At 42.6% G+C, this 21806-nt stretch overlaps 1 long non-coding RNA gene across 2 annotated transcripts in view; it reads left to right on the forward strand.

The window, feature by feature from the left end:
- The window catches only part of LOC126262025 (uncharacterized), a 100230-nt gene that overhangs the window by 63875 nt on the left and 14549 nt on the right, over positions 1–21806 (forward strand). The window contains exon 7 of one of the 2 annotated variants that reach the window (XR_007546707.1): positions 2042–2153. This is a non-coding gene — a long non-coding RNA (uncharacterized LOC126262025). Of the gene's footprint in view, positions 1–2041; positions 6726–21806 lie in introns of those variants that run through there. The other variant, XR_007546706.1, reaches the window with a different exon arrangement.

Genomic DNA, 21806 nt, shown 5'->3' on the forward strand with positions numbered 1-21806 from the left:
TCTAAAATTAAAGCAACAAACGAAATTTTTGCGGTAAAACATTATAGACTGCTAACAGTAAAGTAAAAATAATGGAAAGAAAACAAAATGTAAACAACTGCATTACAGTAGATGAAAATGTTTTTTGTTTTTTCCACCTTAACGGATTTGCACACACATCCCAACAACTGGTTAATGTGGTCACTATAGGGTGTGACCAACTCTGGCAGAAATAGAGGCTAAATAGTGTGTGAGCATGCTGGGAATAATGTCATCAGTTTAATGTTGAGACAATGATGCCCATTTATTGTGCGGAGCTGCTTGCAAGTCTTGGAGAGTGGTTGGAGGATGTTCACGTGATGCAACCTGTCTAGTGCATCCCAGACATGCTCAGTGGGATTCAATTCGGGAGAGCTAGCAGGCCACACCATGAGTGCAGTATCTTCCATTTCTAAAAAAAAAATCAACCACTCCTGCTGTGCTCTATAACGTTCAGCATTACTGTCCATCAATAGGAAGTCTGGACACACAGCACCTCTTAACATGAGGTCCCAAAATTGTGTCATGGTACCGGACAGTGGTTAAACCTTTCTAATTCACCAGTACAACGGCATGAAGAGGTGTTACAATGGCCAGCATAATCCCTGCCCACATTGTCAGCCATTCTCCTCAATGTTGCTCGGTTTCCACAGTGTTCGGGTCCCGAAATTGTGTTCCACATTCCATTCAGATGCGAATCTGTTGAGAATCATTCTCCAAATCAAATTGGGAAACATCCGTCAAAAGAACATTGGCCCATTCTTCGACTGTCCAGGTGGTATGTTGATGACTCCACATCTGACGTTTCCTTTGTGAATGTGTCAGAGGCACACATACAGAAGTTCTCTGACAATAAAGGCCACAGTCGAAGCCTTCTCTACACTGTTTGCCTTCTACAACACATCCAGTGGATTCTGTGAGGTCCAATGCCAATTGCTATGCAGCATTAAGGTGGTACCATCATGCCTTTACTGCGAAATAATGGTCCATTCCGTCTGATATCATGTGTGATTGGCCCAGCCCTGGTCTCTGTGATATGGTTTTGGTCTCTCTAAACTGTCGCCATATCCAAGAAACGTAACGGTTCATGTTAAGTCATCAGGCCACGTGAGTTTGCAACTGTCCTACTTCCATTGTTCCTATCGCCCTCCACCACGGAGAGTCTGGTAGGTGTCTTCTGTGTGCCATACTGCACCATCTGACTGTGAACACAGCGATCATGGGCGTAGGACTAACCAACAATACTCTGTTTGATAGTGCCCAGATGTCAATGGTTTTCTGTTGACAGTTTGTATGATTATATCATGAATTAAACACAGGATGTGGAAAAACCAGTTTGTTGCTTCAGTTTTGGACACGTGTAGTTCCTATATTTTCAGGTCTCTAGTTATATTAAAAGTTCCAAAGACAGTGGGTACCCCTCTATTCCAGTACTTTTTAATTACTCTTCATTTTATTGTGAAGCCTAAACATTACTGTGTCTGTCTTGGGTAATTAATTGTACAATAAAATTGAGCAATGTGTGTAATTTTGTAATAGGGGAACTTTGCGTAAGGAAATCGGACATCAAATTGTTTAGTTAGCATGGTATTGATCTTGGGATACTTTACTTGAATGGTTGGAACATTCTCCACTCATCAGGAGAGAACACCAGCAAAAGCTCCACTCACACCATTTTCCTACTTATTCAGTTACTATTTAGTGTAAAAGCAGAGACAAGTTCCATGTCCAAAATTACTTGTATTTTTGGAATAGTTCTGGACTAATTCCAACATCCTCAATATAAACCTACATATTGCATTTGATGTAAACTGATGTGTTGCATTTCTTTTGGATTGTTGTTGTACGCTGCTTAAATGTTAGTTGTAACTTTTGCATTACTTCCAGTGCTGTGAAGTGTGCGAGACCGTTACAAATCTCCCACTGAGGAAAATATTAATAGGGAATGTTATTGCTACACTAGCTTCAAAAATGAACCCAATTTTCAGTTGTAAACATGTAATGAATTAATGTTTGTTAATAGTTTGCAGTTAAAATTTTGGGAGACATCATTACAAGTTACTGACATAAGCCCTGGTGGCTGAATGGACATGACAGTCTGAGGAACCTCTATGGAAATTACTGTTGTCCAAAAGGTATGTTTACTGAGTCTTTTACAAATTTGTTGCTGTTGTGTCACAGTGTACCAAAGACAAGTCTCATTTTGAGACAAAAATCAGTTCTTTTATCAGAATAATTTGTTTTTACTTTCGAATACATTGTGGGAGTGAACAGTGATCAATGTAGTTACAAATATTTACTATCAAAAACAGTCTTGATCACAAATTATTTATTCCGATGACTGGTTTCGACTCCAACTGTGGTCATCTTCAGACCAATGAGTAAGAACCACCTCCTGATGGTAAATCACTAATCTCTGATTTACCATCAGAAGGAAGTTCTTACTCATTGGTCTGAAGATGACCACAGTTGTGGTCGAAACCAGTCACCGGAATAAATAATTTATGATCAAGACTGTTTTTGATAGTAAATAATTTGTTTTTGCGTGCTGCTTTGACAGTTTATTTCATAATTTTTCTGACGAACACATTATTTCATTGTACTAAGATTAAAGCTTTGGGCTGCAATAATACTATTTTGTGTATTTCCTACTACCAAGTACAGATGTCATAAATTTATTTCCTATTGTTGAATCAATACTCAATAGTGTGTGAATTAATTGGGAAAAGTTCATATTTTACAAGGAATTGAAGTTGGTTACCTGTAACAAAGTTTATCAGCCCAATTGTTGGACTCTTTGTGGACTACTGCTGCCTTGATTGTGAACAACAGTTGTAGGTACTCCCTCCAGTTCAGTTGAGTGCTTGTAGGTGTAGCAACATTGTGTGCTATTTCTGTGTTCTCGAGAGGAAAACTAAAATGGATATTTCACCCAATAAGTGGGCAAAAATACTTGCCCTTCATGAACAAACGTTTATGATTGTAGGAGACATTGCTTCTGTTGTTGGTGTGGAGAAAGTCTAATGTTTAAGGGGTTACTAGGGCATACAGTGGTACTGCCTCATTGTCTCCAAAGAGAAAAGGCAGATGTGGATGAAAACAAAAAACCATTTCTAGAACTGACAAAACTCTACTTGGAAACAGTAGAATTCATCCTTACAAGACATGTAAGGACTTTCAGGGAGATTTATTGGCTACTGGGGTTGAAACTGAGTCTTTAATGGTACAGTGTAGGGTTCTTGACTGTGGGTCAAAGGCACAAAAGCCAGTAAAGTAGCAGTTGTTAAAACCACGAAGAAGAAACTTTTGGCATGGGCCAAATTATAAAACTCTTGGACCTCCAGTAATTGGAAAGTGTAATTTCATTGTTGAGCCCCACTTTGTTGAAGGATACAGAGCAAGGGTTGTCAGGTGAAGCACATGTGGGACAATGAGAGCTGAGCACCTGGAACAGACTGTAAAGTACCCTCCCAAAAGAAATGTTTGGGGGTTTCTTCATGGCAAGTGGCCCTGGGGCACTAGTTCCAGTTGATGGCGTGCTGAAGTCATCCAGGTGCATGGAAATCCTTAGCACAGGAGTGTACCATTCCTACTGACCTTCGCAGGTGGTTAAGGAAAATTTCAGCATGAGCTAGTGCTGTGTCTTACTTATAAAGCACTCAGGACCTTCATGGAAGAAAACAGTAATGGTGTTTCATTGACCTGGTCTGTGGAGTATTGTCAAAGGCCATCTTGGTAAAATAGACTGTACAGCAAAAGTCTGCATATTAGTAAATGTAGTAAAAGTGTAGTTTCTAGGCAGAGTGTATAAAAAATGTACTCCAACCTAGTCAAATACTTGCCTCAGCATATTCAGAAGCTCATTAAAACAAAAGGAGCACAAATTAGTTATTAACGTTCGGTAAGCTACTACTGCATTACACATATAGTATAAATGGGCACAATTAAAAGTTTGTCTTGTTCCAATTAATTTGCACACTGTTGTACACTACCTGACAAGAGTGAACCACACAGAAGGAGAGGAGGAATCAAAATGATGCTTCACGGATTGAGAGGGAATGTGATGCTATTTCAGTGATTACAAAATTAAGTCAAATTTACAAAGAACTGGGCAATATGAGCCCACCTATTAGTATTGTATTGCCTCTGGACTGGATGCATACACTATTGTGGTTGGGAAGAGTGTCATGAAGCTGCTGTATATTCTACTGAGGCAAGCTGGCCCACAACTATTGTAGCTGTTCCCTGATATACTGAAAACCGGCACTGAGATGGAGGTGATGTCTGAGCTGGTCCAACACTTTTTCTATCGGGAGCAGGGTTGGAGATCTTGGTGGCTATGGGAGTATGTCAGCATCATGCACACAGTTCATGAAGATGTGTTGTGTGTGGATAAACATTGTCCGTTCAAAAATGACACCAAAATACTGTCCTGAGAGTTAATATGACAAACAAGGCAGGGCCTCTCCAGATCACTGGATGAATGGTGCCTCTTTCTGGGATGCCGAGAAATGTCATCCAGTTAGGGCACAACCACAATTCATTGCTGAACAGTGCAACACCATTTATCAGCAGTCTGTGCTGCCCAGTCATAACCCTAGCCCAAATGTAGCCATTTGTGTTGTGTTACCAGGCTATAGACTGAGTAATTGTTCCCTAGTCCACCTGCTACTAGCCTCCGACCAATGGTGCAGGAAAACGTAGAATGTTGCAGGCAGACCACTACTTGCTTTCGTAGACAGGTGGCAAAGGGTTTATGATGTGCCTGGTTCACAATACAGCAGTCCTCCCTTGTGACAGATGTGGTAGATGGTAACTTGTTCTTGTTTGGACATTATTGAACCACTGTCACATCTTGACGCCCCACAAATCTAGATATTACATAGTTTGACCAGCTGGCCCAACAGAGACCTACAATGAACCCCTTTAGAACTCTGTCAGGTGCTGATAATGCTGTCTGACATTAGTATGTGGCATCTGTGCCCTTCATAATGACTACTCAACATCTGATGCTGTTCAGATTATATAACCTACCAGGTATGGTAACAGCAGTATAAATGAACAAAACTAATGCACTATGAATGTTCTACCTCCCACAGAGAAATCAACTCAAGTCACTTAAATACACTACTGGCCATTAAAATTGCTACACCACTAAGACGACGTGCTACAGACGCGAAATTTAACCGACAGGAAGAAAATGCTGTGATATGCAAATGATTAGCTTTTCAGAGCTTTTACACAAGGCTGATATGAGGAAAGTTTCCAACCGATTTCTCATACAAAACCAACAGTTGACTGGTATTGCCTGGCTAAACATTGTTGTGATGCCTTGTGTAAGGAGGAGAAATGCTTACCATCACGTTTCCGACTTAGATAAAGGTCGGATTGTAGCCTATCGCAATTGCGGTTTATCGTATCGAGACATTGCTCCTTGCGTTGGTAGAGATCAAATGACTGTTAGCAGAAAATGGAATCAGTGGGTTCAGGAGGGTAATACGGGACGCTGTGCTGGATCCCAATGGCCTCGCATCACTAGCAGTCAAGATGACAGCCATCTTATCTGCATGGCTGTAACGGATCGTCCAGCCACGTTTCGATCCCTGAGTCGACAGATGGGGACGTTTGCAAGACAACAACCATATGCACGAACAGTTCGACGACGTTTCCAGCAGCATGGACTATCAGCTCGGAGACCATGGCTGCGGTTACCCTTGACGCTGCATCACAGACAGGAGGGCCTTTGATGGTGTACTCAACGACGAACCTGGGTGCACGAATGGCAAAAAGTCATTTTTTCGGATGAATCCAGGTTCTGTTTACAGCATCATGATGGTCGCATCCGTGTTTGGTGACATCGTAGTGAACGCACATTGGAAGCGTGTATTAGTCATCACCATATGGCGTATCATCCAGCGTGATTGTCTGGGGTGCCATTGGTTACACGTCTCGGCCACCTCTTGTTCGCATTGACGGCACTTTGAACAGTGGATGTTACATTTCAGATGGGTTAAGACCCATGTCTCTACTCTTCATTCGATCCCTGCGAAACCCTACGTTTCAGCAGGATAATGCACGACCGCATGTTGCGGGTCCTGTACGGGCCTTTCTAGATACAGAAAATGTTCGACTGCTGCCCTGGCCAGCACATTCTCCAGATCTCTCACCAATTGAAAACATCTGGTCAATGGTAGCCGAGCAACTGGCTCGTCACAATATGCCAGTCACTACTCTTGATGAACTGTGGTATCGTGTTGAAGCTGCATGGGCAGCTCTATCTGTACACGCCATCCAAGCTGTTTGACTCAATGCCCAGGCATATCAAGGCCGTTATTACGGCCAGAGGTGGTTGTTCTGGGTACTGATTTCTCAGGATCTATGCATCCAAATTGCGTGAAAATGTAATCACGTGTCAGTTGTAGTATAATATATTTGTCCAATGAATACCCATTTATCATCTGCATTTCTTCTTGGTGTAGCAATTTTAATGGCCAGTAGTGTACTTGCTGATGATGTCTACATGCAGGAAGTTAGTGCCACTGACCAAGTCTTTCAAATGCTTTTGTTTCCCCTGGCATTGTATATACAAGATCCCATTTAGTCATATAATTATTTTTTATTTATGAGCAACAGCACTTTTGTTACATTTGCAATATGTATATTTGTACTGGTCAATGTTTTGTGATGAATAAAATCTCAATTGAAGAAACTGACTTTGTGTTACTTTTTCCTCGGTGTCTCTTGTTGTCTAGTAATAATTAGTATTGTAAGTTTAGATAGACTGAAAAATGTCTTATTGAAGAAGAAACATAAAATAACTGAATGAGAAACAACGGTTTCTAGTAAACTGTAAAGCCTCTTTGCTGACCATAACTTGGTAATGTCTTCACAGATTGATTTGCATAAAAGCTTATTTAGAAAGAACCATTTTTGTTCATGCTGAAATGAGAATAATTGCCTTATTGGTGTTGCGTGTAAGATGAAATTTTGCTGTGGTCACTATTGATATGAAGACACATTGCATGCTTGGGAGTCATATTCTGTAACAGAGGATTCTAGTACATAACAAATTATGCGAAAATAAAACTGGGAATGGAGGACATAATGCATTTTAGCAAGGATTTTTAAAACTAACTTTTTTGTTAAATGTGTAGTGCAGATGGGAATCCAAGACATTTTGAAAAAGCAGAGAGCTGATGTATTGTGGACAATTTCTTCGAATTCTTAGCAACCAAACAGAACTTACTTTCTTGAAATCTACTTCAGTGACTACACACAAAATGTGATATGTTTAATACCTTGTTAATTAAATGGATAGCAAATAAAATTTCAATCAAATATTAAATGAACTGTTTAATAAATGTAGTTTGGTTTTTCTGGAGGATTTGTGATGTAAAACACTAGGTCATATTGGTTTACAATCACAGAGAGAGAGAGAGAGAGAGAGAGAGAGAGAGAGAGAGAGTAAGCTTTGACTACACATCATACAGACTTCAAAAACCTTAGCATTCCTGATACTCTTAAGCTAATGCATGTACCACACTGTTCTTTTAAAATACAGGTTAACTGGTAGATGGAAACTGAATGACCATTAATACAGTATACCTTGTGAACAAGTCCTATGAATTGACGTGGGAGAAAATGTGCAGGGAGTATTTTTTAACTGCTTTGATAAGTGTCAAACACATCCCTCACATGAAAACTGATTGCACATAGGTTATAGAAGGTGGTTAAATTTTAACATGCTGGTACAGTGAACTACAGAAAGTAATTGTTTCAAATACTCCGCTGAATATTTTGTGTTTAAAACTGTTTTTAGTGCATTTGTTGCTTTAAAAGTAATCTTGCACTACAGGCAATGTCGCTAATGCACACTAGTCCGATGTATGTGGTTTGAATCCTTTTGATGGCATCAAGTTCCTGGTCCTAAGTCTTTGCACTGATGTTCTGGATTAATTCCAGAACTTTGCAGTTCATTTCGGAATGAATGCATATAATACGACCCTTGAAAGGGGTGTTGACAATGGCAGCTGTTATGGCACTATTTGAAAGCAAGCACTGCTTTATATATTCATAATCAACAACAACAATGTAAGCGAAATGCTGTTACGTACATGCAGCGCTGCCACCACCAGTCTTGGGCACTATATAATTACACATTATACAATCACACTTCACTGGTTAAAAAATGTTCATGTTAGACGAAGCAACTATCTTCAATTGTTCAAGCATTAGTGTGAATCTTAAAAAGTAAGTTTTCATTGGTGACAATACAGATCACAATGCTGCTCAATGTCAACAAAGACTACACACTTGTAATTTGAGGTAGGTGTTAATTTTGCAGCAGCTTAGTGATAGAAATAAATGTTCTACAGTTCTCGATGTACATAAAATATTCTTAAACGTACGTTTAGACAAAATAACTTCCCCGAAGAACTGTATAAAAGAAATTTTAAATTAATGAATTAATATTAACTAATTGTTTTAGTGATACTAAAAATTACCAAGATGACTTGTCACAGTAATTGAAGGAGTGTAGTGAAAAATATGCAATTTCCTCCATTCTACATCCTGAGTGCATACAACGCCATCTGTTTGGGTGAAAAAGTATGTCCAGATTTTCACATTGTAGCATGTCAGTTCTGGTGTAAAACACCCATGAGAAAGGGACAGTTTACTGCAAACCTAATAGCTGATTACTAGTAAACTAGACACAATTAGAGCAGTTAGAAACTGCAGTTTTCATCAGATTAAGAAGTTAAATAATGGTTTTAGATTATAAAGCTAAATTGAGCCGAACATTAAGAATCTGAATCTATGAGGCAACATGTAGACTGTAAAACGGCCATTGCCAGCTGCAGCAATATGCCTGTTGTTGTGGCCTGGCAGTGAAACATGTCACTTTGTGTGCGGCAGTCAAGTTGATGTATACACTCCTGGAAATTGAAATAAGAACACCGTGAATTCATTGTCCCAGGAAGGGGAAACTTTATTGACACATTCCTGGGGTCAAATACATCACATGATCACACAGACAGAACCACAGGCACATAGACAGGCAACAGAGCATGCACAATGTCGGCACTAGTACAGTGTATATCCACCTTTCGCAGCAATGCAGGCTGCTATTCTCCCATGGAGACGATCGTAGAGATGCTGGATGTAGTCCTGTGGAACGGCTTGCCATGCCATTTCCACCTGGCGCCTCAGTTGGACCAGCGTTCGTGCTGGACGTGCAGACCGCGTGAGACGACGCTTCATCCAGTCCCAAACATGCTCAATGGGGGACAGATCCGGAGATCTTGCTGGCCAGGGTAGTTGACTTACACCTTCTAGAGCACGTTGGGTGGCACGGGATACATGCGGACGTGCATTGTCCTGTTGGAACAGCAAGTTCCCTTGCCGGTCTAGGAATGGTAGAACGATGGGTTCGATGACGGTTTGGATGTACCGTGCACTATTCAGTGTCCCCTCGATGATCACCAGTGGTGTACGGCCAGTGTAGGAGATCGCTCCCCACACCATGATGCCGGGTGTTGGCCCTGTGTGCCTCGGTCGTATGCAGTCCTGATTGTGGCGCTCACCTGCACGGCGCCAAACACGCATACGACCATCATTGGCACCAAGGCAGAAGCGACTCTCATCGCTGAAGACGACACGTCTCCATTCGTCCCTCCATTCACGCCTGTCGCGACACCACTTGAGGCGGGCTGCACGATGTTGGGGCGTGAGCGGAAGACGGCCTAACGGTGTGCGGGACCGTAGCCCAGCTTCATGGAGACAGTTGCGAATGGTCCTCGCCGATACCCCAGGAGCAACAGTGTCCCTAATTTGCTGGGAAGTGGCGGTGCGGTCCCCTACGGCACTGCGTAGGATCCTACGGTCTTGGCGTGCATCCGTGCGTCGCTGCGGTCCGGTCCCAGGTCGACGGGCACGTACACCTTCCGCCGACCACTGGCGACAACATCGATGTACTGTGGAGACCTCACGCCCCACGTGTTGAGCAATTCGGCGGTACGTCCACCCGGCCTCCCACATGCCCACTATACGCCCTCGCTCAAAGTCCGTCAACTGCACATACGGTTCACGTCCACGCTGTCACTCGGCATGCTACCAGTGTTAAAGACTGCGATGGAGCTCCGTATGCCACGACAAACTGGCTGACACTGACGGCAGCGGTGCACAAATGCTGCGCAGCTAGCGCCATTCGACGGCCAACACCGCGGTTCCTGGTGTGTCCGCTGTGCCGTGCGTGTGATCATTGCTTGTACAGCCCTCTCGCAGTGTCCGGAGCAAGTATGGTGGGTCTGACACACCGGTGTCAATGTGTTCTTTTTTCCATTTCCAGGAGTGTACATCTGGATCACATTCAGAGCTTTGGTCGTTGTGGATAACATACAGATAACTGATTGGGACTCTGATCATGGAGGCCAACACAAGCAAAGGAGTGAGTCAAAAGATAAAACATTTTTTTTTTTAATGAATGTCTTACGTATAGTTGGGCTTCAATGGAATCAGAATATTATGCAAAGCCAGGAGAATATTACCTGGCAGGAAAGCACACAGATGACCGGATTAAATAACATTACAAACTGCACTGTAAAATTCTAAGCAAAGTCAATACAGCATCAAAATATACAAACATTTCAAGAAAAAAAAATAAGTCTCTAGCAATAAGGAACATAATAAAAGATGAGACAGGAAACTAGAAACAACAAATGATAAATTTCTTTAAAAATAGATAACATTCTAATGAAAGATATTACCAAAATGGCAGAAACTTTTAATACCTGACTTTTTTATAATAGCAGATGATGTTCAAACTACATCTTAGTAGATAGCTTACAGTTTCTAAGAAAAGCTTCTCCAAGTGTATTGCATGAAGTGTAACTGAGGTGTAAAGTGGGTATCAGCCTTACATTAAGTTTGATGTGAAAAAGTAGGGAGGTCACTCACCAGTCCTCGTCATTAATTCTAGATGTGGTTTTGGTCTTAGGCCGATATGTGCCTCCCTACATCGTGGAAGTGGTGCACTAGCACTCTCAGCTACCTGGCTGAGTTACCTATGTAATGCATATTATCACGTTGGTAGTTTCCCAGACACGCTTAACACTCATAATAACAAGAGACAAGGGGTGCCTTTTATGTCTATCTTTTGAATATATTGTAATGTAGTCAGTCAATTTATATTGTAAAGTTTTGAAGAAGAAATGTATTGTCAAGTTTCCATGTGTGTGATAAATTTTTGACTAAAACTCAACCAAACAATGTAAGTCTCATTACTAGCAAAGATTCCAAATGAAAGAGACAAGAAAAAAAATGACTTAGTGAAAAAAGTTAATAGCTACATTGTTTTAAACAACCTTTGATCCGTATGTAAGTGCTGAATGCCTAGCCTGTCTGCACAAAATTCTGCTGCCTTCGTGGAGCTGTTGTTGGTGCCCGTAGTAGCTCTGTGTGTGCCACATCTGATATATCCTAAAAACGACGACAAATTTCACTGTTACTTTCTGGTTGAAGTTGAATAATTACATTCTCAATAGCTTCGTCCATCAGTGTGTGTCTGTCCCAGTATTTGTCCTCAATAGATTTCAGTTTTATCACACTCCTTCCTTGAGCCGCCTTTCGTAATGTCCTTTATTGCAGCCATAGTCACTTGTTGGAACGCTGTTGACGTTGTTCGATGAAACTTTGTTAAATTCCACACAAGTTCGATTGGATTCAGAACAGAGTTGTAGGGTGAAAGATGTAACACTGTTAAGTCCTTTCTCGGATTCTTTTAGTACTCTATCTACTGTACAGTCTGGCTCAGGTTTGTAAGTCCCACAGCTTCCAAGAGCTCGTTGCGTGTTGTAAGGATGAGCCAGATAGAAGGGGATTTTATTTTTATTTGCTTTCAAAAGTTACTTTATTCGCTTGTTACGGTCAAGCCTTAGCCGGCAGCGTCGGCTGCCTGCAATTTTCTCGTCCTACGGTCTGGCAACAGCAAGCATCTTGATCACGGACTTCCCCCGTGTGCTGACGAGGTAACGCCGCCCAGGCGACGACGCTGACCAGGCCACGCCCTGGAAATTTCCATGCGGTCCCCGCTGGTTCCTCGGCTTCAATCAGGGCAGAGGAAGGTGCGTGGCCGTGTTGGATGTACCCGGCCGCCCGCCACCGGGCCGCTCTCTCCCTCTCTGCCGCGCTTTCTGTGAACACTACCTGCCTCTGCCTGTGCTGCGACAAAGCACCGTGGACTTTGTTTTCAGTAGCCGCCACGCCGTTGGGACTTGTCCGAATGGTAGACACATAATTTCATGAACTTTGCGAACTATGTTTCGCCCCCCACTACGCTCTGGCTCACCTTCGCCTCCCCAGGCCTGACGATGTGACCCATTTCAACGCATTTACTGCCGATAAATGGCCTTTTACCTAAAACTGTCCTAATGGTTTATTCCCACCCACCGCCTTCCACTCCTAAGTTTGCTCATCCTGTACAGTGTTAAATCCGTACCGAACGGAATTTTATGCCTAGTCATCCATGATTGTATATCTGCTTTACGAGAAGATGTGTTAGGCACTTTATTTTCGTGAACACAATGGTAGGGTGCGTTGTCTAATACCACAATACTTCCACCTGAAACATTTGGCATTAGGCGGTCTTGCATCCATTTTATACAATTTTCACAGTTCATTTCGTTGTGATGATCTTCCTATGTTGATCTCGAATCAAAGATAAGCTCTGCATCCTCAGTGAACCCCATTTCTCCTCCTGCATGAACCACTATTGCTCTTTGCCCAGATCTTTCATTTTTCCGCACATTTGGTACGTCACTGTGCCGCCAACATTTGCTGACAGTATAGTGTTTATGTACCCATGTTTCATCAGTATTCATGACGGGTTTCTCGTTTTCTTTCTAAGAAAGCGCGCACGTCATGCAATGTGCCCTCCCTCTCAACCAGAAATGTTCGCCTGTTTCTACATTTTTTAAAACGAAACCTCATATCCTTCAAAATTGTTTCACCCAACTGTAAAGCTTTCGAAGAGTGGCTATTTCTCTTTTAACGTCGTAATATTCCAAGAACATTACTTTCAGTAAACGCTTATCCAAGTCGTCGAGACACTTCTTTTCTTCCTTCGTCTCTTCTTCCTTGGTGGCACAATTTTATGACCACTCCGTCTGGCTTTCTTAACATCATTTACATTACACAATGCCCTTAACACTCTTTCCTACGGCGACTGCTGCTCTCTTCAGAGCTGTTGCTAACGATATTAGCAAAACTTTTACGTTTTTCTTCTCGACGGAACTCAACTATCTTATTAATCAATACTTTTCCGCCAGAGCGTATTCTTCGATAACGTATTTGCGCGATCACTGTCCATCTCGCAGATGCTAAGAATGCACAGCAGTCGTAACGCATTATGACAATAATGTGATTGTGCAATGCCGAGTCACATGCGTCATTCGTTTGCTGTCGAGTACTGTCGGACACCTTCGGCCCCGTCGGTTCCGTGTTCTGGCGTCGGCAATTTGGAAATGAACAGATAATACCACTTTAAAAATTTTGTTGTCAATGTAATTCAACAACAAGCAACGAATTCTGTTTTCTAAATTTTTAGGGCGAGCATAAAGCACCCTCCTCCCCTTTGGTAAATGCCATGGTACTGCTAGGATTTTACAGGCTGCTGTTATGCCAGTTAGCAAAATGGGAAGCAAAGCATTAGTGAGTGTATTACTGTCATTTTTGTTAGTATTTTCAAAATTTTCTGGGTGCCCATGTGCATTAGAGTTTATAAATACTTTGTACAGGAAAACATACTATGTGGCAAACAGAATTTGAAAAAGGGCTGTCATTTGAGCAGGATGTGATTTACTGCAATTAATTGCGAAAATTTTTCACTTGGCTGGCGCATTTACTGTGGACTATGATATTAGGTACAGCAGGTTCATGGTTCTTATATTATCTGAATGCCAGAAAACAGTATCATTTCCATATCTACATCTACATTTATACTCCGCAAGCCACCCAACGGTGTGTGGCGGAGGGCAATTTACGTGCCACTGTCATTACCTCCCTTTCCTGTTCCAGTCGCGTATGGTTCGCGGGAAGAACGACTGTCTGAAAGCCTCCGTGCGCGCTCTAATCTCTCTAATTTTACATTCGTGATCTCCTCGGGAGGTATAAGTAGGGGGAAGCAATGTATTCGATACCTCATCCAGAAACGCACCCTCTCGAAACCTGGCGAGCAAGCTACACCGCGATGCAGAGCGCCTCTCTTGCAGAGTCTGCCACTTGAGTTTGTTAAACATCTCCGTAACGCTATCACGGTTACCAAATAACCCTGTGACGAAACGCGCCGCTTTTCTTTGGATCTTCTCCATCTCCTCCGTCAACCCGATCTGGTACGGATCCCACACTGATGAGCAATACTCAAGTATAGGTCGAACGAGTGTTTTGTAAGCCACCTCCTTTGTTGATGGACTACATTTTCTAAGCACTCTCCCAATGAATCTCAACCTGGTACCCGCCTTACCAACAATTAATTTTATATGATCATTCCACTTCAAATCGTTCCGCACGCATGCTCCCAGATATTTTACAGAAGTAACTGCTACCAGTGTTTGTTCCGCTATCATATAATCATACAATAAAGGATCCTTCTTTCTATGTATTTGCAATACATTACATTTGTCTATGTTAAGGGACAGTTGCCACTCGCTGCACAAAGTGCCTATCCGCTGCAGATCTCCCTGCATTTCGCTACAATTTTCTAATGCTGCAACTTCTCTGTATACTACAGCATCATCCGCGAAAAGCCACATGGAACTTCCGACACTATCTACTAGGTCATTTATATATATTGTGAAAAGCAATGGTCCCATAACACTCCCCTGTGGCACGCCAGAGGTTACTTTAACGTCTGTAGACGTCTCTCCATTGATAACAACATGCTGTGTTCTGTTTGCTAAAAACTCTTCAATCCAGCCACACAGCTGGTCTGATATTCCGTAGGCTCTTACTTTGTTTATCAGGCGACAGTGCGGAAATGTATCGAACGCCTTCCGGAAGTCAAGAAAAATAGCATCTACCTGGGAGCCTGTATCTAATATTTTCTGGGTCTCATGAACAAATAAAGCGAGTTGGGTCTCACACGATCGCTGTTTCTGGAATCCATGTTGATTCCTACATATTAGATTCTGGGTTTCCAAAAACGACATGATACTCGAGCAAAAAACATGTTCTAAAATTCTACAACAGATCGACGTCAGAGATATAGGTCTATAGTTTTGCGCATCTGCTCGACGACCCTTCTTGAAGACTGGGACTACCTGTGCTCTTTTCCAATCATTTGGAACCTTCCGTTCCTCTAGAGACTTGCGGTACACGGCTGTTAGAAGGGGGGCAAGTTCTTTCGCGTACTCTGTGTAGAATCGAATTGGTATCCCGTCAGGTCCAGTGGACTTTCCTCTGAGTGATTCCAGTTGCTTTTCTATTCCTTGGACACTTATTTCGATGTCAGCCATTTTTTCGTTTGTGCGAGGATTTAGAGAAGGAACTGCAGTGCGGTCTTCCTCTGTGAAACAGCTTTGGAAAAAGGTGTTTAGTATTTCAGCTTTACGCGTGTCATCCTCTGTTTCAATGCCATCATCATCCCGGAGTGTCTGGATATGCTGTTTTCGAGCCACTTACTGATTTAACTAAGACCAGAACTTCCTAGGATTTTCTGTCAAGTCGGTACATAGAATTTTACTTTCGAATTCACTGAACGCTTCACGCATAGCCCTCCTTACGCTAACTTTGACATCGTTTAGCTTCTGTTTGTCTGAGAGGTTTCGGCTGCGTTTACACTTTGAGTGAAGCACTCTTTGCTTTCGCAGTAGTTTCCTAACTTTGTTGTTGTACCACGGTGGGTTTTTCCCGTCCCTCACAGTTTTACTCGGCACGTACCTGTCTAAAACGCATTTTACGATTGCCTTGAACTTTTTCCGTAAACACTCAACATTGTCAGTGTCGGAACAGAAATTTTCGTTTTGATCTGTTAGGTAGTCTGAAATCTGCCTTCTATTACTCTTGCTAAACAGATAAACCTTCCTCCCTTTTTTTATATTCCTACTAACTTCCATATTCAGGGATGCTGCAACGGCCTTATGATCACTGATTCCCTGTTCTGTACATACAGAGTCGAAAAGTTCGGGTCTGTTTGTTATCAGTAGGTCCAAGATGTTATCTCCACGAGTCGGTTCTCTGTTTAATTGCTCGAGGTAATTTTCGGATAGTGCACTCAGTATAATGTCACTCGATGCTCTGTCCCTACCACCCGTCCTCAACATCTGAGTGTCCCAGTCTATATCTGGTAAATTGAAATCTCCACCTAAGACTATAACATGCTGAGAAAATTTATGTGAAATGTATTCCAAATTTTCTCTCAGTTGTTCTGCAACTAATGCTGCTGAGTCGGGAGGTCGGTAAAAGGAGCCAATTATTAACCTAGCTCGGTTGTTGAGTGTAACCTCCACCCATAATAATTAACAGGAACTATCCACTTGTATTTCATTACAGGATAAACTACTACTAACAGCGACGAACACTCCACCACCGGTTGCATGCAATCTATCCTTTCTAAACACCGTCTGTACCTTTGTAAAAATTTCAGCCGAATTTATCTCTGGCTTCAACCAGCTTTCTGTACCTATAACGATTTCGGGGAGAAAAATAACTGATGATGGTCGAAGTAGAGAGGATATAAAATGTAGACTGGCAATGGCAAGGAAAGCGTTTCTGAAGAAGAGAAATTTGTTAACATCGAGTATAGATTTAAGTGTCAGGAAGTCATTTCTGAAAGTATTTGTATGGAGTGTAGCCATGTATGGAAGTGAAACATGGACGATAAATAGTTTGGACAAGAAGAGAATAGAAGCTTTCGAAATGTGGTGCTACAGAAGAATGCTGAAGATTAGATGGGTAGATCACATAACTAATGAGGAAGTATTGAATAGGATTGGGGAGAAGAGAAGTTTGTGGCACAACTTGACCAGAAGAAGGGATCGGTTGGTAGGACATGTTCTGAGGCATCAAGGGATCACCAATTTAGTATTGGAGGGCAGCGTGGAGGGTAAAAATCGTAGAGGGAGATCAAGAGATGAATAAACTAAGCAGATCCAGAAGGATGTAGGTTGCAGTAGGTACTGGGAGATGAAAAAGCTTGCACAGGATAGAGTAGCATGGAGAGCTGCATCAAACCAGTCTCAGGACTGAAGACCACAACAACAAAAACAACAACAACGATTTCGGCTTCGGTGCTTTCTATCAGCGCTTGAAGTTCCGGTACTTTACCAACGCAGCTTCGACAGTTTACAATTACAATACCGATTGCTGCTTGGTCCCCGCATGTCCTGACTTTGCCCTGCACCCGTTGAGGCTGTTGCCCGTTCTGTACTTGCCCAAGGCCATCTAACCTAAAAAACCGCCCAGCCCACGCCACACAACCACTGCTACCCGTGTAGCCGCTTGTTGCGTGTAGTGGACTCCTGACCTATCCAGCGGAACCCGAAACCCCACCACCCTATGGCGCAAGTCGAGGAATCTGCAGCCCACACGGTCGCAGAACCGTCTCAGCCTCTGATTCAGACCCTCCACTCGGCTCTGTACCAAAGGTTCGCAGTCAGTCCTGTCGACGATGCTGCAGATGGTGAGCTCTGCTTTCATCCCACTAGCGAGACTGGCAGTCTTCACCAAATCAGATAGCCGCCGGAAGCCAGAGAGGATTTCCTCGGATCCATAGCGACACACATCATTGGTGACGACATGAGCGACCACCTGCAGATGGGTGCACCCTGTACCCTTCATGGCATCCGGAAGGACCCTATCCACATCTGGAATGACTCCCCCCGGTATGCACACGGAGTGCACATTGGTTTTCTTCCCCTCTCTTGCTGCCATATCCCTAAGGGGCCCCATTACGCGCCTGAGGTTGGAGCTCCCAACTACCAGTAAGCCCACCCTCTGCGACCGCCCGGATCTTGCAGACTGAGGGGCAACCTCTGGAACAGGACAAGCAGCCATGTCAGGCCGAAGATCAGTATCAGCCTGAGAGAGAGCCTGAAACCGGTTCGTCAGACAAACTGGAGAGGCCTTCCGTTCAGCCCTCCGGAATGTCTTTCGCCCCCTGCCACACCTTGAGACGACCTCCCACTCTACCACAGGTGAGGGATCAGCCTCAATGCGGGCAGTATCCCGGGCAACCACAGTCGTAGTCCGATCGGGGGATGCGTGGGACGAGCTAGCTGTCCCCGACAAACCCCCATCCGGAACCCCACAGTGATGCCCATTGGCAACAGCCTGAAGCTGTGTGACCCAAGCCAACACTGCCTGAAGCTGGGAGCGCAGGGATGCCAACTCAGCCTGCATCCGAACACAGCCGTTGCAGTCCCTATCCATGCTAAAAACTGTTGTGCAAAGAACGTCTGAACTAATCTACAGAGAGCGCAAACAAATCGACACAAAATTTAAACGGTTATTAAAATACAAGATTGCCTAGTAAATGCAGTAATGCTGCTACTTGCGCACTGCTGACACACTGCTCGGCGGCGGAAGGAGACTAGGCGATTTTACACTGTTCAGGTACTAAAACGCGATGCTACAACTATCAAATACTACAATACGCCAGAAATTTATGAATTAAACAATGCAAGTACCAAAAACACGCAAATAAATTAAGAATTAAACTATGTAACAAATGAGTGAGCTAGGAGTATACGACTTGCTGCTGCAGCTGCTTATCCAACGACGGCAATTGTATAACAAGACAAATTTCAACGATCAGACATTGTGATTTCTTAGATTATGTTTCCGGACGTCCTTGACTTCTGATATACATAAATGATCTTCCACTTGCAGTATCTCAGGATGCACTTTTTGCAGATACGAGTATAGGAACAAAAATTATTCGGCTTAACAGTCCCGTGATTGAAGAAGTATCTCTGGAAACATTTGAAAATATCAACAAATGGTTCAATGCAGTCGAATTACCATTTTATTTATTTATTTATTTATTATTTTACAAGGTCCAGTATAAACGGTTCAATATGTGCCATAGAACTTTGCAAGCTATAATAAATTTCTCAAACCATGAAATAGAATAAGTAGAAGGTATTTAATTTTTAGGAACATTAGTAGACCACAGGCTTAATTGGACGACTGTCTACAACTAGTTCAGCTATGCCATCTTGGAAAATCGGGTTTTCTGCAAGCCATAGTTGTTGCGACTGCTGTGCGCGTACTTTTTGCTGTTGTCAGTTAATAATTTTGTCGTCTGATAAGTTTTACTGGGCGTTCAATCTTCCGACTGTCGTCATTTAAGCTTTCCTGTGGACAATGCTGTTCTATTACCCTATCCGGCCACGTGAGGTGCTCTGTCTGATATCCGCGTACACTAGTTGCGGCTATCGGGTTACTTTCTGGTTGCTGGTGTTCAAATTGCCATTTGTTCTCGAAATGACCGTCCTTGATTTGCTTTCTGAAATACCGCCGTTCGTGCGCCCTGTGTTGATTGCGTTGGGTTACTTGCTCCGACACCATTTCCAAATCTATATCGCTCGGAGTTTCGATGTTGCCTCCATTGCTTCTTTAGATCCTAAGCTGATACCCCATACCACGGTTGATAAGATTCTGTGTGACCTATATTATGGTGGATTCTTTAATAACACTCTCCCAGTATCTGGGTGCCTGTGTAAGTATCTTGAAATCGTAATTCATCGAATGATGTTGTTCCACACAACATTCCATTATAGCTGATTTGGAAGCCTGTTTGAGTATGGTGTGCTGTTGGTGTTCCTTACATGTGATGTCAACGATAGTAGTGGTCTGGCTGATATGACATACCGTATTGACACGGTTTGTGGTAAATGCTCGGCTTCTTTAGGCAGATCATCCTTTAACGTTCTCTAACAGATCCTTAATCTTTTTTGGTGGACAGAAAACGCTCCTGATGTTTTATTTGAGAAGTCTGCTGATTATGGTCGCACATGGCAAAAAAGAAACCTTCTTCGATTCATTTTGTGCCTTCTGAATATCTCTGGAAGAACATCCGTTTCTGTGGAACACAGACTGCAGGTGTTCTCTGTCGTCAAGCTGTCTGGATCCAGAAGAGTTTGTGCCCAGTGAACCAGAGTTTCGAGTCCACCATCCTTTTGTACTGGGTGGTGGCAGCTACTGGCTTGTAGATACTTACGGGTGAGAGTTGGTTTTCAGTAAATACTATGACCAAAAGTGCCATCTGCTTTTCTATGGAGAACATCTAAGAATGGGAGTTGTCCATTCTTCTCCATTTCTACTGTGAATTTTATGTTAAGAGTGGCAGGAGCTCAGGTGTTACAGCAAAATAAGGAGCTTTTCCCTGCTGTGGGGCCAAATAACAGAAGTGTCACCCACATATATCAAGAAACATTGTGGTTGATGTGGAGCCGAAGGAAGTGCCTCTTAGTTCACCTCAGTTTACATTATGCGTGATTACTGTTATCGATAATTTAAAAAAGTAGAAACAACTTTATTCTGCAATTTATATTCACTGATAGCTATGGAGTCATGATATGAGTAAGGAACCGAAGTGTTAGGTCATCAGTCCATTGTGGGCCTGTCAAATCGGAAAAATTCTTCTAAAAAGAATGAGATGGACAGACAGAATGACCATTAGTATGCTCATTTGGGTTGGAAAAATAGAAGGGAAGGATAAAACCAGCTAAAAAGGAAAGGTAAAACACTGGTAGGTGGGGGAAGTGTGCCAACTGCAAGCAAAGGCACTCTTGGGGCATGTAAACTAGTGGGAAACAAAACTTCTGTATCTGAATAGAAGACCCCGATTATTATAAAATTCTGGTGAGATAATTAGACCAATAAAATTATAGGAATAAATAAGGTAACACGCATAGATCAAAAGATGAAGGATAACCAAATTAAAAAATGGGGATCAGGCAAGTCACTATCCTGGGGAGGTAGATGAAGTGTTACAGGCAGTTTAGGAAAACATTTCACACTCATTGTGTAATACAAGGAAAGATGATCGTTACAGAGTAATACTAAGTAGGGATTAAGTCGGAACATTTACTGGGCACAGGTGATTGGTTTCGTATGTGCAGACACTATACGGTTTCACTTGCTGTGGGTGGACGTTTTATGTTTTGGCGTTGAGGCTTGGCGGTGGCTTGACCGTCAAGAAGCAACCACTCTCTCCAAGAATGAAAACAAAAGACAAGATGATTTTGAACAAACAGAAAATATATTGGTCAGATAAAAATTTTACTCACCAAGTGGCGGCAGAACATACACATAAAGGTTATAATTAGGCAAGCCTTCGGAACCATTGGCTTCTTCTTCGGGCAGAAGGGTTGAAAGGAAAGGAAGAGGGGCGAAGGAAAAGGACTGGAGAGATCTAGGAAAAGGGGTAGATTTCGGAAAACTTCGCAGGTCAGGGAGGACTTAACAGACGGGATGAGAAGAAAACACGAAATGTTGGGGACTGCACAGAACGAGATTTAAAAACCTGAGATCTTAAAAGTGGCAGACAGGATAACATCCACGATAGAGATTACTGCTAAAACGTCGTATACGAGTCAATATGAATGGAAAGCTAACTGCGTTGTATGTAGCAGAGGAGGGAAGTGAAAAATATGTAGATATGAAAATGAAAGATGTTAAAAACTAAAACGGAGTAAAGAAAGGAGTAGTTCTGTGCAGAAATACTGAGACGGAAGAAACTAACGTGAATTAAGACCAGGTGGGTGGCGAGAACCAAAGACATATTGTAG

This window comes from Schistocerca nitens, chromosome 1 (genome assembly GCF_023898315.1).
Source record: "Schistocerca nitens isolate TAMUIC-IGC-003100 chromosome 1, iqSchNite1.1, whole genome shotgun sequence".
NCBI lineage: Eukaryota > Metazoa > Arthropoda > Insecta > Orthoptera > Acrididae > Schistocerca > Schistocerca nitens.